This window comes from Ceratotherium simum, chromosome 24 (assembly GCF_057802395.1).
Source record: "Ceratotherium simum simum isolate JZ-2026a chromosome 24, ASM5780239v1, whole genome shotgun sequence".
Classification (NCBI taxonomy): Eukaryota; Metazoa; Chordata; class Mammalia; order Perissodactyla; family Rhinocerotidae; genus Ceratotherium; species Ceratotherium simum.
This window is the reverse complement of record NC_141923.1, coordinates 2,978,126-2,994,784: the sequence shown is the minus strand read 5'-3', so window position 1 is coordinate 2,994,784 and position 16,659 is coordinate 2,978,126. Positions and strand designations below refer to the sequence as shown.

General features: G+C 45.0%; 1 long non-coding RNA gene across 1 annotated transcript; it reads left to right on the top strand.

Annotated features, from left to right (window-relative positions):
- The first annotated feature begins 7,538 nt into the window (after positions 1–7,538).
- LOC147913794 (uncharacterized) lies at positions 7,539–11,113 on the top strand. Its single transcript, XR_015556035.1, has 3 exons — positions 7,539–7,720; positions 9,527–9,632; positions 10,783–11,113. It is a non-coding gene; the product is annotated as an uncharacterized LOC147913794 (long non-coding RNA).
- The last annotated feature ends 5,546 nt before the right edge of the window (positions 11,114–16,659 follow it).

Here is a 16,659-nt window from a genome sequence, read left to right as displayed (position 1 = left end):
CTCTGACGTGCTAACAGTCATGAATCATGAAGGAGTGGGCGCTGGCCCACCAAGCCAGGCAAGGGACAGGCTTTGTCAGGGCACTGCAGAGAAGTGCCACCTGGGGTGGGGTGGTCAAAATAAGCCCACTCTCCCTAGAAGGGGAACCTTGGCCATTGGGGTCCCACTCTTGCCTACAGGAACCTGTGGGCACAGACAAGGACAGGCTACCCCACCCTCACACCAAGGCCCACTCTGTCCTCCAGGTAGGCATCCATCTGAGCCCAGGCTAGTCAGTGGCTCCCCACAGAGGCTCTCCAGCTCACCTTCCTCCTCCTCTCCATCCTGCTGCAACCGCCAAGCATCAGACCCCATCACCTGGCATCTAGACCAAGTGCGTTCATAATTGGCCTCCCTGCTCTAAACTCCTCCCGCCCAAACCATCCCACACATGGACATAATTAGGTCACACATACACACTCCTGCCCTGCAAAGTCTTCTGTGTCTCCCCATCATCCAGACCACACTTCACAAGAGGCCCTTCAGGTATCACTGTTGATAGCAGGATATGGACCGCAGGGTGGTGTAGGAAGATGTCCAGATGCACACTAGCATATGTAAGGGGTCTGGAATTTGTTTAAAACTGTTCAGCAAAAGGGAGAGCAAGCGAGGCAGGGGGGACAGCTGAAGCATATGGGTAAAGTCTTGATAATTGTTGAATATGGTGATGGTATATGGGGTACATTGTATTTTCCTCTCTGCTTTGTATGTTTGAACTATTTCATATTAAAAATGATTAAAATAAAAAGGCCATTTGGGGAGAAAATTACTATAGATTTATATTTGCATAAAGGATTTCTTGAAAGATCCACAGAACACTAGTAAAGCAATAACTATAGGTGGGAATGGGAACGGGGGAGATAGGCGACAGAAATTGGAGTGAGACTCTTCACTATTACTTTTAAAAATAAACTTTATTTTTAGATTTACCGAAAAATTGCAAAGATAATACAGGGAGTTCCCATATTACTCCCCCACCCCCCACCCAGCGTTTCCACTATTAACATCTTACATTAGTATGGTACATTGATTACCACCAATGAACCAATGTCGATTCACTGTTATAAATTCAAGTCCATACTTTATCCAGATTTTCTTAGTTTTACCCAATGTCCTCTGTCCCAGGATCCCATCCAGGACACACAGCATCTAGTTATCATGTCTCCTTAGGCTTCTCTAGGCTGTGACAGTTTCCTAAACTTTCCTTGTTTTTTATGACCTGGACAGTTTGGGGGAGCACTGGTCAGGTGTTTTATTCCTCATTTGAGATTTAGCTGATGTTTTTCTCACAATTAGACTGAGGTTATGGGTTCTTTTGGAGGAAGACCACGGAGGGGAATGCCATTTACATCACATCATATCAAGGGCACACGTTCTCAACATGATGTATCACTGTTTATGTTGACCTTGATCAACTGGTCATTATTACTTTTCGTGTTTGATTTTTTTTTTTTTTTTTAAATTTTTTGTTTATTGCAGTAACATTGGTTTATAACATTGTAAAAATTTCAGGTGTACATCATTGTACTTCTATTTCTGCATAGATTACATCATGTTCACCACCAAAATACTAATTACAACCCATCACCACACACATGTACCCAATTATCCCTTTCACCCTCCTCCCTCCCCCCTTCCCCTCTGGTAACCATCAATCCAATCTCTGTCCCTATGTGTTTGTTTATTGTTGTTATTATCTACTACTTAATGAAGGAAATCATACGGTATTTGACCTTCTCCCTCTGACTTATTTCACTTTGCATCATGCCCTCAATGTCCATCCATGTTGTCACAAATGGCTGGATTTCATCGTTTCTTATGGCTGAGTAGTATTCCATTGTGTATATATACCACAGCTTTTTTATCCATTCGTCCCTTGATGGGCACTTAGGTTGCTTCCAAGTCTTGGCTATCGTGAATAAGGCTGCAATGAACACAGGGGTGCATGTACCTTTGCAAATTGGTGTTTTCAAGTTCTTTGGATAAATACCCAACAGTGGAATAGCTGGATCATATGGTAGTTCTATCATTGATTGTTTTAGGAATATCCATCCTGTTTTCAATAGTGCCTGCACCAGTTTGACCTCCCACCAGCAGTGTATGAGAGTTCCCTTCTCTCCACAACCTCTCCACCACATGTTGTTTCCTGTCTTGTTAATTATAGCCATTCTGACGGGCGTGAGGTGATATCTCATTGTAGTTTTGATTTGCATTTCCCTGATAGTTAGTGATTTTGAACATCTTTTCATGTGTCTGTTGGCCATCTGTATATCTTCTTTGGAGAAATGTCTGTTCAGGTCTTTTGCCCATTTTTTAATTGGGTTGGTAGTTTTTGTTGTTGAGATGCATGAGTTCTTTATATATTTTGGAGATTAAGCCCTTATCAGATGTATGGTTTGCAAATATCTTCTCCCAATTGTTAGGTTGTCTTTTCGTTTTGTTGATGGTTTCCTTTGCTGTGCAGAAGCTTTTAGTTTGATGTAGTCCCATTTGTTTATTTTTTCTATTGTTTCTCTTGCCCGGTCAGATGTGGTGTTTGAAAAGATGTTGCTAAGACTGATGTCGAAGAGCGTACTGCCTATGTTTTCTTCTAGAACTTTCACAGTTTCAGGTCTTACATTCAAGTCTTTAATCCATTTGGAGTTAATTTTTGTGTATGGTGTAAGGTAAGAGGCTAGTTTCATTTTTGCATATGGCTATCCAGTTTTCCCAACACCATTTGTTGAAGAGACTTTCTTTTCCCCATTGTATGTTCTTGGCTCCTTTGTCAAAGATTAGCTGTCCATAGATGTGTGGGTTTATTTCTGGGCTTTCGATTCTATTCCATTGATCTGTGTGTCTGTTTTTGTGCCAGTACCATGCTGTTTTGGTTACTATAGCTTTGTAGTATATTTTGAAATCAGGGAGTGTGATACCTCCAGCTTTGTTCTTTTTCTCAGGATTCCTTTAGCTATTCGGGGTCTTTTGTTGTTCCATATAAATTTTAGGATTCTTTGTTCTATTTCTGTGAAAAATGTTGTTGGAACTTTGATAGGGATTGCATTGAATCTATAGATGGCTTTAGGAAGTATGGACATCTTAACTATGTTAATTCTTCCAATCCAAGAGCACGGAATATCTTTCCATTTCTTTGTGTCTTCTTCAATTTCTTTCAGAAATGGTTTATAGTTTTCGTGTACAGATCTTTCACCTCTTTGGTTAAGTTTATTCCTAGGTATTTTATTCTTTTTGTTGCAATTGTAAATGGGATGGTATTCTTAATTTCTCTTTCTGCTACTTTGTTGTTAGTGTACAGAAATGCAACTGATTTTTGTATGTTGATTTTGTATCCTGCAACTTTACCATATTCGTTTATTACTTCTAAAAGTTTTCTGGTGGATTCTTTAGGGTTTTCTATATATAAAATCATGTCATCTGCAAATAGTGACAGTTTCACTTCTTCCTTTCCAATTTGGATCCCTTTTATTTCTTTCTCTTGCCTGATTGCTCTGGCTAGGACTTCCAATACTATGTTAAATAGGAGTGGTGACAGTGGGCATCCTTGTCTGGTTCCTGTTCTTAGAGGGATAGCTTTCAGTTTTTCACCATTGAGGATGATATTAGCTGTGGGTTTCTCATATATGGTCTTTATTATGTTGAGGTACTTTCCTTCTATACCCATTTTATTCAGAGTTTTTATCATAAATGGATGCTGTATCTTGTCAAATGCTTTCTCTGCATCTATTGAGATGATCATGTGATTTTTGTTCTTCATTTTATTAATGTGGTGTATCACGTTGATTGATTTGCGAATGTTAAACCATCCCTGCATACCTGGAATAAATCCCACTTGATCATGGTGTATAATCTTTTTAACTTATTGTTGTATGCGATTTGCTAGTATTTTGTTGAGGATTTTCAGATCGATGTTCATCAGTGATATTGGCCTGTATTTTTTCTTTTTTGTGTTGTCCTTGTCTGGTTTTGGTATCAGGGTAATGTCAGCTTCGTAGAATGAGTTAGGGAGCTTCCCCCCCTCCTCAATTTTTTGGAAGAGTTTGAGAAGGATAGGTATTAAGACTTCTTTGAATGTTTGGTAGAATTCACCAGGGAAGCCGTCTGGTCCTGGACTTTTATTTTTGGGGAGGTTTTTGATTACTGTTTCGATCTCCTTACTGGTGATTGGTCTATTCAAATTCTCTACTTCTTCTTGATCCAGTTTTGGAAGGTTGTATGATTCTAAGAATTTATCCATTTCTTCCAGATTGTCGAATTGGTTGGCATATAGTTTTTCATAGTATTCTCTTATAATCTTTTGTATTTCTGAGGTGTCTGTTGTAACCTCTCCTCTTTCATTTCTGATTTTACTTATTTGTGCCTTCTCTCTATTTTTCTTGGTGAGTCTAGCTAAAGGTTTGTCTATTTTGTTGATCTTTTCAAAGAACCAGCTCTTGGTTTTATTAATTTTTTCTATTGTTTTTTTGGTCTCTATTTCATTTATTTCTGCTCTGATTTTTATTATTTCCCTTCTTCTACTGATTTTGGGCTTTGTTTGTTCTTCTTTTTCCAGTTCCTTTAGGTGCATTGTTAGATTGTTTATTTGAGATTTTTCTTGTTTGTTGAGATAGGCCTGTATTGCTATAAACTTCCCTCTTAGAACTGCTTTTGCTGTATCCCATAAATTCTGGCATGTCGTATTTTCATTTTCATTTGTCTCCAGGTATTTTTTGATTTCTTCTTTGATTTCTTCATTAACCCAGTCGTTGTTCAGTAGCATTTTGTTTAATCTCCATGTATTTGTGGCTTTTCTGATTTTCTTCCTATAGTTGATTTCTAGTTTCATACCTTTGTGGTCAGAAAAGATGCTTGGTATTATTTCAATCTTCTTAAATTAATGGAGACTTGTTTTGTGGCCTAATATGTGATCAATCCTGGAGAACGTTCCATGTGCATTTGAAAAGAACGTGTATTCTTCGGTTTTTGGATGGAATGCTCTGTATATATCTACTAGGTCCATCTGTTCTAGTGTGTCGTTTAAGGCCAATGTTTCCTTATTGATCTTCTGTTTGGATGATCTATCCGTTGGTGTAAGTGGAGTGTTAAAGTCCCCTACTATTATTGTGTTACTGTCTATTTCTGTTTTTATGTCTGTTAATAATTGCTTTATATATTTAGGTGCACCTACATTGGGTGCGTAGATATTTACAAGTGTTATATCCTCTTGTTGGATTGTTCCCTTGATCATTATGTAATGCCCTTCTTTGTCTCGTTTTACAGTTTTTGTTTTAAAGTCTATTTTGTCTGATATGAGTACTGCTACCCCAGCTTTCTTTTCATTGCCATTTGCGTGGAGTATCTTTTTCCATCCCTTCACTTTCAGTTTGTGAGTGTCTTTAGGTCTGAAGTGTGTCTCTTGTATGCAGCATATATATGGGTCTTGTTTTTATCCAGTCAGCCACCCTATGCCTTTTAATTGGAGCATTTAGTCCATTGACGTTTAAAGTAGCTATTGATAAGTATGTACTTACTGCCATTTTTATCTTTTCTTTTTTTTTTTTCCTCAGTGTTTTAGTAGTCCTTCTCTGTTCCTTACTTCTTCTATACAGAATTGATGGTCACTTTAGTTTGACCTCTGTCTGAAAGCTGTACTCTTTAACTACCCTCCTCCCTCCTTTTATGTTTTTGATATCATATCCAACCTCTTTTTTGTGCATTTGTATCCATTACGTTCTAATCGTGGAAATAGATAATTTTTCCTATTTGTGGTCTTCTCTTTTCCCCTTAAATCAGTCCCTTTAACATTTCCTGTAACACTGGTTTCTTGGTGACAAACTCCTTTAATTTTTGCTTATCTGGGAAAATTTTGATCTCTCCTTCCATTTTGAACGATAACCTTGCTGGGTAGAGTATTCTTGGCTGTAAGTTTTTTCCTTTTAGCACTTTAAATATATCATGCCATTCTCTTCTAGCCTGTAAGGTTTCTGCTGAGAAGTCAGCTGATAGCCTTATGGGGTTTCCTTTGTATGTAACTTGACATTCTCTTGCGGCTTTTAGGATTCTCTCTTTATCTTTAATTCTGGACATTTTGATTATGATGTGTCTTGGTGTGGGCCTCTTTGGGTTTATCTTGTTTGGGGCTCTCTGTGCCTCCTGTACCTGGATGTCTGTTTCCTTCCTTAGGTTAGGGAAGTTTTCATCTATTATTTCTTGAAATAGATTCTCTGCCCCCTTGTCTCACTCTTCTCCTTCCGGGACACCTATAACACGGATGTTAGTGCGCTTTGATGTTGTCCCAGAGGTCCCTTAGACTGTCCTCACTCTTTTTAATTCTTTTCTCTTTTACCTGTTCACCTTGGGTAATTTCTTCTAGTCTTTCTTCCAGCTCACAGATCCGTTCTTCTGTATCCTCTACTCTGCTTTTGAGTCCCTCTAATGAGTTTTTCATTTCCAGTTTTGTATTCTTCATTTCTGATTGGTTCTTTTTATATCTTCCATTTCTTTGTTGACATTCTCACTGAGTCCATCTATTCTTCTCCCCAGATCAGTGAGCATCCTTAACACTCTTAGTTTGAACTCTCTGTCGGGTAGGTTGCTCATTTCTGTTTCACTAAGTTCCTTTTCTGGGGTTTTGTCCTGTTCCCTTACTTGGAATGTATTCTTTTGCCTCTTCATTTTACCTCTTTCCCTGTGCTTGTGTCTACGTATTAGGTAGGTCAGCTACGTCTCCTGCTCTTGGATAGGTGACCTTATGTAAGTGATGGCTTAGGAGGCTTCCAGTGTGCTTCCCTCAGTTCTCAATGTTCCAGGGGTGACCCCTATGTGGGCTACGTGTATCCTTCTGCTGTGGCCTGTTTGCTCTCCCTGTAGGCGCCCAGGGAGGCTGAGTTATGCTCCTGGCCAGCTGTTGTAATGCTCAGCTGCTTGTAGTTGTTGTGGGCCCTTCAGTTTCTTTATCAGCTGTGGGGAGCCCCAGCACAGTTGGCTGCAAGTTCTAATACCACATTTGTGTTGCAGTATTTCTTTTAAGTGAGTAGGCCCCCACCGTGGCAGGTTGTTAGGCTCAGGGCCTTACAATTGCTGTAAGCCTCTAGCCTATTAGGTCTCTTGTCAGCTCTCTGAGGATTGCAGCTGGGTGGGGCTGGCCTCAGGCACAGGAGCACCCAATTGTTTCAGGTTTTGGAAGGTGGAGCAAACCTCCTATGTGGGTCTTTGAGAAGTACAAGTCTTCTGTGGCTGAGAAGCCCTGCCGCCCACAGGTCCACACACACAGTCAACACAGTCCTGCCCCATGTGAGCGCCCCGACCTCCCCAAGTGGACCCAGTCTCTCCACGCCGGGAGCCCCACACACTCTGCCACCGCCCCACACTCTCCACCCGCTCCTTGTGCGCACCCTGCCCGCTCAAGTCAGCTCAGTTGCCAGGCTGCAGAGAATCCAGTCACCAATCTATGCAGGCCCACACGTTGCCTGAGGGCTTGTTGTTGGGTGGGGCCAGTCTCTAGGGTGGGCTGCCTGCCCTGGCTGAGCTGGATTAAATCGGTGCTCTAGCGGGTGGAGCAGACCCTGGGCTAGCAGGTCTCAGGGAGAACTCCAATGGCGTCTGTGTCAGCACGCTCACACCAGGCCACAACAATGGCCGCCGCCAATGTCCCAGTCCCTGGAGAGGTCTCACCCCTCACTGAGATGCACTCAGGGCCTATTAGGTGAGTCTCTTGTCACCGAAGCACTGTGCACCTTTCTTTCTGGTGATTTTAGGATGCTTTCTGGAACGGGTGAGTTTGTGCGCGGGCCCTTTAAGAGCCAGTTTTAGTTTCTTTGTGAACCGGGTTTTCTGGGGGTGCTACCCAAGGCTTTAGTAGCAGGCAAAGTCAGATATTATGCTGCTGGTCTCAATTGTGCTGGGTCCACAAAATGCCCACAGCGGGGGCGCTCCCCGGCTCAGGGCCCCGCGCCTCCAGGGAGGCTGCGTACCTGTGCGCTGCTCCCGGCGGCCGTGACGCTGGCGGCTTGTGAAGGCGGCGTTTTTCCTCTCCAGAAGAGAATCTCTGCCTCTTCTACCCCAGTTAGGATTGTCCGTTGTTGCAGGAGTTCCTCTTATCCAGTTTTCAGTTCTGTCTCAGGGGTAATTTTTCCACGAGTAGTTGTAAATTGGCTGTGTCCACGGGAGGCGGTGAGTTCAGAGTCTGCCTACGCCGCCATCTTGACTCCTCGTGTTTGATTTTTGAACCAGGTGAATATATTACTACTTAAAATTAAAATTTTAAAAACTTGATACCTGTATTAGTTTGCTAAGGCTGCCATAACAGAAAATCACAGACAGGGCAGCTTAAACAACAGACATTCATTTTCTTAGAGTTCTGGAGGCTGGAAGTCCCAGATCAAGGTGTCGGCAGGGTTGGTTTCTCCTGAGGCCTCTCTCCTTGGCTTGCAGATGGCCATCTTCAGATGGCCTGTGTCTTCACATGGTCTTTTCTCTGTGTGTGCATCCCTGGTGTCTCTCCCTCTGTTTACAAGGACACTAGTCACATTGGATTAGGGCTCACCCGGATGACCTCCGTTTAACCTTGAGTACCTCTGTAAGGGCCCTATCTCCAAACACAGTCACATTTGCAGGTGTACTAGGGGCTAGGACTTCAAAATATGAAGCTTAGGGGGACACAATTCAGTCCATAACAAGACCCTTCATAGCATGGCCCTAATATACCTTTTCAAGTTAATCTGCCATGCCCCCAGCACCCCACGCCCAGATCTTGTACCTAGCCATCCCAAACCCTGGCCCTTCCCTCCTCCAGGTCCTAGTTCATTCACCTCCCTATGCCTGCAAAAGCACTCTATCAATTTCCTCAAGAAGTGCTACCCTGTTCTTGTCACAATTCAAATCCTTCCTCTTCTTCAAGGTTTTCCCAGATCCCCCACGAGAACTCATTTCTACCTCCTTCTCCCAGACTGCTGAGTCCTGGGTCACTTGTCACAACCTAACACCTTAGAGCTGGCAACATACCTGTCTCCTCCAGAGGCCAGTGAGCTTGTTCAGTTAACAAGTATCAACTGGGTTTCTCCCATGGGCCTGGCACTGGTCCAGGCCCTGGTGATACAACCTCAAGCAAGACAGACAAGGTCCTTGTCCTCATGGACCTTATATTCTGGTCAGGGAGAAGATGATAAACAAGAACATCAGCAAATAAAATAACTTCAAATGCTAGTAAGTGTATTAAAAAAACAATCAAGCCAGATAACATGACAGAGAGAGCTGCTTTTGCCAGGAGAAGGTGACATTTGAGTTGGGACCTGAATACTGAGGAGGCAGCCTTTAGGGGCTCCTTGGGATGAGTGTGCAAAGGAGGAGGAAGAACAGGTGAGAAGGGAAGGAGCTGGAAGAACTTATGGCAGCTCTGGGGTGGTGCTGGGAAGCTCAATGGGCAGAGCAGAGGGGAGAGTAGAAGGAGGTGAGGTCAGGTTTGGGTTTGTGGGCCACGCTGAGTCTGGATTTTATTCTGGTGATTTTCCAGGGAAGTAGAGAGATCTGATTTGTTTTCCGATGCCCAGTGGCCACCATGGGGAGGCTGGCTGGCGTGTGGCCAGAGTGGAGGAGGGAGGCCCCTTAGGAGAACTAAGGTGAGGTGGTATACGTGGGGAAGGGGTCCCATTTGGGATGTGCCTTGAAGGGTGGGACTTGGGGAGGAGAGAAAAGAAGGACCTGCATGGCCCCCAGGCTCCTGCCCAGTGCTGGGGGGCTGCGGTGCAGACCAGGCTGCCTGGGCTCACAGAGCCCTCTGCATGCCTAGTGAGCAGGCGCTGGTAGGTCCAGTGCTGATGTCCTGCTTTGCCATGCCATCCTTGGACAGGGCCACATTTCAGGATCCTGCTTCCTCTGTCCAGCTTGAGCCAGCACCCCGCCCTGCCATCCATCCAGCACTCTAGCCAGACATTTGGCACCACCTGGGCCTCACCCCCTCTCTGCCCACCACCCCCTAACCACTTCCCACCACACCCTGTTTCTCATGCCCCACCCCAAACAGAGCCACACTCACCTCACCAATACAGCCAGAAGGGTGTTTCCAAAACGGAAATCAGACCTGCCACTGCCCCAGTGGGACCCTTCAGTGGCTCCCCACAGCCCTCAGGGAGCAGGGCAGGGGGTAGTTAAACCCCTGGGGGCTTGGGCCTCCTGCTCCCCAGCCTCAGGTCCCCCTTCTGCCTGCCAGACAGTCCCCCCACCTCCACCCGCCCCAGGCCATCTCCTACCCCTCCCACTGGGCCCACTGGCAGCCCTCCACCCCTGCAATCCCTGTGGCCCCCCTATTCCCCCCAGTGTGGTGGTGGGTTCAGTGGGGACACAGGCTCATGTTCCGCCCCCACAGTTCCCCGGGAAACCTGTTTCCACAAGTGTTGGCTGCGAACCAGTCGTGGTTCCATTCCCTCCTCTGGGGCATTAAGTAATACTTTTGTCATCAAGGTTAGAAAAGAAGAACCTGGCACGAACACAGCCAGCGATCTGTTTTTCGTGTTTTATTGGGCGTGCGCGGCCCTGCGGGGCTGTGTCAGCCCCTGGATCCCAGCGCCCGGCACAGAGTCGGCGCCTAATAATGCCCGTGGAGCGCGTACGCCGTCGCTGCCTCCACCAAGGAAAAGACAAGTGGAAACCCAGCAGCTACCGCCCCAGGCCACGGAACACGGCGTTCCTGCCAGGCTTTCACGTGCAAGGAGTTTGGGACCTCAGGGCGGGGTCTCGGGAGCCGACCCGTCGGTTCTCCTTCCCACACAGGCCTGTCGCCGCCGCAAGTGCCCAGCTGCGGGGTCCCCGCCCTGGGGGTGCAGCCTACGGGGGAGGGGTCCGCATGCCGAGGACACCAGCGCTCAGCACACAGCGTCGGCTCATCCCTGCGGGGACCTCGTGAGGCAGATGTTCTCTGAAGCCCAGAGAGATTGCGCCACTTGCCCAGGGCCATGGAGCGGGGACCTACGGTGTTGGGGCTCCAGCCGGGGCCGAGCAGATGCCAGCCCGGCTGCCGCGGTGCCAGGAGCGCTCTTCCCAGCTCGGCGCCGCCGGCTCTGCCCCCGGGTGGGCAGGACATCCTGGGAGGGCGGGGCGTCGTGGAGAGGGGGTCCTTGAGGGGAAGGGCCTCCTGCGAGGGGCGGGGCTCCCCCGCCTTGAGAGAGTCTGCATGCCTGCACACAAACAGCCCTGGTCGTTTTCTGAGGCCCAAACCGTTTTCTCCCCTCCTCCTGGAATCCGCTGGGGCCCCTGTGGGAAGGAGAGAGGCCTGTGCTGGGTCAGGACACTCACTGATTCATTCATTGATTCATTCGTTGTGTTTTTTTTTTTTTTTTTTTGTGAGGAGATAAGCCCTGTGCTAACATTCGCCAATCCTCCTCCTTTTTTGCTGAGGAAGACGGCCCTGGGCTAACATCTGTGCCCATCTTCCTCCACTTTATATGGGACGCCGCCACAGCATGGCTTGCCACGCAGTGCGTGGGTGCGCGCCTGGGATCCGAACCAGCGAACCCCGGGCCGCCGCAGCGGAGCGCGCGCACTTAACCGCTTGCACCACCGGGCCGGCCCCTCATTCGTTGTTGATTCATTCGCTTCTGACCTGTGCTATGTCCTCCGTGCTAGACTTGAGGCTTCAAGGTCACAGTCCCTACCCGCAGGGAGCTTGTTGGAGGTCGTGCCATAACTCAGATTAGTCTTGGCTCTTTTGTTCTTCTCCAAGCGTCCTACCCTAGGCATCCTCTTCCCCTACTCTGTTGTAATGGGTTTTTCCGAACATTCTTTCCCCTGATTGCTTCAGCCCCCCCAGACCCTGTGCAGGGTCCCCTCACCTGCCCTCCCTCCCCTATGCTCTCCTACACTTCAGGTGCTTCCAGTTCCCACCATTATTTATGATGCTGTCACAGCAGTCAGGGTCCCATGGGAAAACAGATGGCTTCCGCAAATCAGGGAAATTCCAGGAGGGTTATTTACAAAGGGAGACTGCTTACGGAAGAGGGGGTAAGGGAACCACAGGGAGAGTGCAGGACTCCAGGACCTGCACAAGGAGACAGTCACCACCCCCAGGGCTGGAGGGAAGGGAGGAGAGGGCACCACAAATGAAAGATGAGAGTCACCAAGTGGAAGCTTGACTTGGAAGCAATGCCATTCAGTTAAGTGACACAGCCTATCCAAGGCCCCCACCTGGAGGAGCTGAGATGGACTCCCTGACCTCCCCCCAGGGCGCTTCACTGTGCAAACCCCCTGGATTTGGAGGGCCAGGAACTTGTGGGTGCAGTCCATGGAGATGGGCCTCCCCAGGTGGAGGGCCAAGATTCAAACCCAGTTCTTCTGACTCTAACTCCTGTACTCTACACATACTTTACATTGTTTTATGAGCTTAGAATTCATTTTGCAATAACTAAATGGATATTTTGTAGCAAGAAGTCAACAAAATGTGCTTTCACATAGTACCTACTTGGACTGTGGAGCTAGACCACCTGCCACTTAGATCTGTGTAATTTGAGGCAAGTTAGGCAAACTTTCTGTGCCTCAGTGTGCTCATCTGTAAAATGGGGATAATAGTGCCTACCTCAAGGATTTTTGTCTAGAGTACATAAAATGATGGTTGTGGCACATAGTGAATGCCACGTAAGTACTTGCTGTTCCCCTGCACTGGGTGAGACATTGCTGCCAGGCTGGGAAGGTCCAGGATTTCTGGAGCCACCATGCTTATCTGCTGATCTGCAGCTTCGGGCGCCCAGGCATGCCAGTCTGACCTCGAAACACCCCCACGAGCTGAACAGCAGCAGCTTCTCCCTCTTGTTCGCCCACCTCAGCCTCCTCCGCACAGGCATGAATGCAGGCTGGAACAGGGCGATCTGTCCTTTTTGCCAACACCCAAGAAGGCGGCTGGTGGGGCTGGCCCTCTTGGTGTGTGGAGATGGTGTGACGGATGCTACAGTTTGTGCTGGGGTGCCTGAGATGATTCTGGACAAGCTCAGGAAATGCCTCCAAGTGAACCAGGAGGACACTGGACATGCCTCCTAGTGACCCTGAAGGTCACTCAGCCCCCTTAGCCTGCCTGGCTGAGAAAGGAGGGCCGTTCAGCTGAATGAGGTATGAAGAACACGTCAAGGCCATGTGAGAAACTGGCTGGAGAACGCTGGTCCTGAAAGATGGGTCTGGCTGGGCTAGAAGGGGAATTTACACACGCACGCACACACACGCTGGCATAGGTTACAGCGCAGCCCTCACTTCTTGTCACCTCCCAAACCAGCTTCTAATGTTCTCTACATGTATCATAGTGATTTTTTGTGTGTGTGAGGAAGATCAGCCCTGAGCTAACATCCATGCCCATCTTCCTCCACTTTATACGGGACGCCGCCACAGCATGGCTTGACAAGTCGTGTGTCAGTGTGCACCCAGGATCCGAACCTGCGAACCCTTGGGCCGCCGCAGCGGAGCGTGGGCACTTAACTGCTTCGCCGAGGGGCCTGCCCCTATCCTAGTGATTGGAGTCAGAAAGACCTGATTCCAATTCCAGTTCAAAAGCCCAAACATACAAAGATAGTTCTGTTTAGACAAAAGACCTAACTTTATGTTTAAAATTAATTCTTATCAAAATAATCCATGGACTTGTTTTTTAACCAGACAAATGGTATGCAAAGGCTTCTGATGAAAAATAGCAGGTGCAGGTCCATCTCTGAGTCACACGCCTCAGGGGCAACCTCTTTCAATTCTTTTACAGTTTTTGTGCGTGTGTGTTATTTTCATATTTGTAAATATTATGCTTATATTATTTCTTGATTTTTCAATTCTCGATATTATCAACTGGCTCCCTACTATGGCAGATGAGAATTTAGCAATCTTACTTGCCCTCTCCCAGCATGTCTTTTCCCTTTTCACAACCAAGTTATATCATATTTTTGGTTTAAACAATATTCAGGATTCCATCATTGTGCCCAGGTAAGTACTGTTCACTGCGGAGCCAAGTTGTGCACAGACTGTTTTGCTGCAACACGTGTTTTATTAATGCAGATTAGCTCATAGGCGACTAGTGGGCGGGGGAACGATGTCAATACAACCTAGAAGTTGAATTGTTCATACACAATTTTTCCCAGTGCAGTAATATTTTGAAGCCATCAGGAACCAGCATAGCAATAATTAAAAAGAGGGCCTTAGCAATATATGAAGACCTTAAAAAAATAGGTAAGCTGAAAAATTCCATAGAAAAGCCTTCCCTCAGTGCAAGAATAGTGTAGTGTAGGACCACTCCACTCTCCTCCACATTCAGTCTCTCTGGGGAAGCTGAGTGTGTAGATGAGGAAGCTGCAAAGACGTTCCCTCATATTAAAACATTTTGTTTGTTAAACATTTTGTTTGTTTTTTGATCGATATAGAAAGCTACCTCTAGATTATATTTTTCTGGATGAAACTGGTCTCTTTTAGAAGTGAATGTCTTCGAGGGTCAACATCTCCAGGGAGGAAGAAGTCTGAAGGTAAGCCTGCAAAGAAGAGACCAGCTGTGATTTTAGGTGCTAATGCCAGAGGAAAAATGACTGTGTTGTATCTTTATTAGTATCATTGTTGTTTTTATTAGGGCTCTGGTTACAAAGTTCCAAGATGCAAAACACAAACCTAATAAAGGATGTATATCCAGAATATATAAAGAACTCTTATAACTCAATAATAAGACAAACAATCCAATTAAAAAATGAGCAAAAATTTGAAGAGACACTTTGGTGGAGATATGGATGACATATAAGCCATGAAAAAATCATCATTAGTCAACATCAATGAGATACCATCACATACCTGCTATAAAGGCTAAAATGAATACGACTGATGATATCAAGTGTTGGTGAGGAGGTGGAGCACCTGGAACTCTCATATACTGCTGGTGGGAATGCACAACAGTTCAGCTCTTTTGGAAAACAGTTTGGTATTTTCTTATGAAATTGTGTGTGTGTGTGTGTGCATGTGCACATGCACATATATATAAAATGAGAAGCAGTCCCACTTCTAGTCCTTTACCCTAGAAAATGAAAATATAAGTTCACACAAAGACCTCTATGTGAATGTTCGTAGCATCTTTAATCATAATAACCCCAAACTGGAAATAACCCACCCTTCATTCAAGTGGTGAATGTAGTACATCTATAAAATGGAATATGACTTCAGCAATAAAAGAGAACAAACTAACTGATATACACAGCAAAATGGATACATCTAAAAATAGCATTATGCTAAGTGAAAGGAGTCAGAGTCAAGACTATATATTGTATGATTCCACTCATATAACGTTCTGGAATGTCATAGGGACAGAAACTAGATCAGTATTTGCTGAAAGATGAGGAGAACTGACTGCAATGGCGTATGAGGAAACTTTTTGAGCTGATGGAAATGTCTGTATCTTGATAGTGCTGGTGGCAATACCACTATTTACATTTTTCAAAACTCATCAAATTATACACTTCAAAAGGAAAAACTTTACTGTATATAAATTGTACCTCAATAAACCCAACTTCTTAAAAATGTTCCATAGGTTTTGAGTAGTCTATGTCTAACCATGTTTTCTCTAACCATGTAAGCCTTGTTATTTTTAGTGAATGGGTTTATAGAAGGCAAGATTTTAAAGGAACGTATATGTTTAATTGTAGCAAAAATATCTGTTATGATTATATTTTCTTTTCTCTATAATATTTTGTTTTTCTAGGACTTAATACATCTCAATCTGGACAGGCTGCTCTCCAGTCTGCTGCATGGCTGTTGTCCTAGGACTTTCTTTTGCTGTTATCCTGGGAATTCTCCTTGCCCCCTCTCTTGCATGGAATATCTGTTTCCTGGATCCTTTATCTTCCTCTTTCTTGAGTTTGCCTCTTCTTCATGGCAAAGCACATTTTTGAGTAGCTTCTTGAGATAGGGTGCAGAGGAGGTAAATTTTTTAAGATCTTGCATTCTGAAAGTGTGTTTATTCTGCTTCCACAATTGACTGAAAGTTTGGCTGGGTATAGAATTCTGGGTTGGAAATCATCATCTATCAGAATTTTGAAGGCATTAATTCCATTGTCATCTGGCTTCCAGTGTTGCTGTGGAAGCTATTCAGCTACCTCATCCTTTGAAGATGACCTACTTTTTTCTCTCTGGAAGCTTTTAGAGTCTTATCTTTATCCTCATTGATTTAAAATTTCAAGATGAAGTGCACTGGTGTGGATTTTTATCCATTAACTGTGCTGGTAACTTGGTAGGATTTTTTTCATGATACCTATATCTTTCAGTTCTGGGAGTTTTTCATAAAATTTTCTTTGATAATTTTATTTCTTATGTTTTCTCTGTTTTTTTTTTCTTTGTGCAATTCCTGACATTCAGATGTTGGACTTCCTGGTTTAGTCTTTTGATTTTCTTATTTTTTCTCTCCTTGTTTCTATCTCTGTCTTTTGGGAGATTCCTTCAACTTGATGAAATGATGATCCCAAGATGATCTTATCCAGTCTTACGGCTTTAAATGCTGTTTGCACACTTGTGACTCCCATATTTACATCTCCAGCCTAGACCTCTCCCCGAAACTCTGTACAGTCATGCATTGAATAACAACGTTTTGGTCAACAACAAACCACTTATACAACAGTGGTCCCATAAGATTATAATGGAGCTGAAAAATTCCTATCA